Source organism: Pteropus vampyrus, unplaced genomic scaffold (genome assembly GCF_000151845.1).
Source record: "Pteropus vampyrus isolate Shadow unplaced genomic scaffold, Pvam_2.0 Scaffold239, whole genome shotgun sequence".
In the NCBI taxonomy this organism is placed as follows: domain Eukaryota; kingdom Metazoa; phylum Chordata; class Mammalia; order Chiroptera; family Pteropodidae; genus Pteropus; species Pteropus vampyrus.
This window is the reverse complement of record NW_011889020.1, coordinates 264,758-266,635: the sequence shown is the minus strand read 5'-3', so window position 1 is coordinate 266,635 and position 1,878 is coordinate 264,758.

Genomic DNA, 1,878 nt, shown 5'->3' with positions numbered 1-1,878 from the left:
GGCTGGCTCCTGCCCCCTGCCTCCTCCTCGTCCTCCTCTGTCCACTCCTGGCATCACCACCTCTGCCCAGGCTCCTGAAACGATGCTCGTGCGAGCAGGCGGCTCCCGTGGGCACCCGGGGCGGCCGGGGCGGCCGGTCCTCACCTGGCTCTTTGTGGCCGGCGCCCAGCCTCCGCTCGATCAATACCAATTTACAGTCAAACGCAGGGGCCGCTGTCCTCTTAATGAATCTCCCCGGTGCTCTCCGGCTTCTAACGAGCCCGTTAGAGAGGGTTTAAGCAAACTTCGCAAGCGGGCTAGCCGGCACCGAGGGTCCTCCCTCCGTGCTTCCAAAGCCCCGTGAGGAAGAGCAGAGACCCCTCCTGCCACCAACTGCTGCGGCCGCCCCGAGGCCCAGAGCGTGGCGACACCAGTCGGCCCCGTCCCCACGGCGGGAAGGGAGGAAAGAGACCCTCGGAGTCATGGGAAGGGGGCCTCGCCACGCCCGGGGGGCCCACAGGTGAGGCTGGGGCCCGGGAGGAGGGTGCGGCTCGTGGAGAGGTACCTGCAGGCAGAGGGCGCAGGGAAGGTGCTTGCTGAGGGGGAGCCCAGTGCAGACGCAGGGGTCGGGCCTCTGGGGCTCTGTCCGAGGGTGGCTGGGAGCTGACCCTGGCCTGGCAGGGAGGCCCGGGCCAGTTTCGCTTTTGTCAGCAAAGACAAGGTCCCGGGTGACCTGCCCGCCCCTCCCCGGCCGGCAGCCTGCCCGCCCCTGCCCTGTGAGCAGGGTGTCTGAACGCTGCTGCCCGGCCCGGGCCGTGTCTGCAGAGCCTGCACCGTGCAGGGGCGGCTACGCGGTCAGCTAACGTGGGGATGCGTGATCGGGGCTCTGAGAGGCGCCCCACTAACGGAAGAGCCGCTCAGCATAGACACCGAGAGGCGCTGTCCCCCTTCCATGTGGCCACTGTCATCTGTCATCTTTGTGTCACCAAGGAGAGGAAAGGGCGCGTGGCAAGCCGCCAGGCCCCGCTCCCCCTCGCCCGAGGCCCTGGGTGGTAACGGGGCCTGAGGTCTAGGTCCCCTGGCCACCTCTGACCAGTGAGGCCTCAGGGGCTGGGCGCAGCCATAGCTCAGGCCTGGGACCCTCCCTCGCCCTGCCTCTCAGGTGCCCATGGGGATGGTGCCTGGAGGTCAAAGGGCAGGAGAGTCACCCCAGACCCAGCAGGAGCCCCCTGTGAGCTTCCACCTGCTCACAAATAAACCTCAGCCACTTCGCAAAAGTTTCCCACCTTGACAGAAAAGCAGCACCGAGCCACCTCCAAGGAGCCCTGAGGGACAGTGAGCTGGCCCCATGCCCTGGGCCTCCTCCAGCGCCCTCTGCGTGGCCCGCCCAGCCCCCAGCCCCCCAGCACGTGGGGGTCTTGCTCCCCTGCAGGCCCCCCGTCTCCGCCCACGTGTGCGGGCTGTGCACGCCCGGCACAGGGACCCTCCCCACCTGTTGGGGAGGCCGCAAAAGTCCGGAGCCTCGACCTGGCCGCCCTGCCCGGGGACCCCTGCCCAGCATCCCTGGTCACTGCTGCAAGTTCCAAGGTAAGTTCAGCCACAGTCCTGTCTGGGCGGCGCTTCCTCGCCTGGGGCAGGTTCGCGCTCCCTCCCCAGCCCCGGCGCCCCCACCCCGTGCCGCGACCCCCGCCCCCGCCCCCCCAGCGGCGGAGGCGCCGGCTCCCCTGCGAGATGCCCGCGCGTCAAAGTTCGCGCATCCCGGTTGGACGCGCCCTCGCGGCCCTGCCGGCTGCTGGCTCTGCAGTTTCCCAAATGCGGACGATGCCGGCGGCCAAGAGAAAACTCCGAGGCGCCCCCGCCGGAGCCACGCGGCCGGGCACACCCCCCACCGCGGCGCCG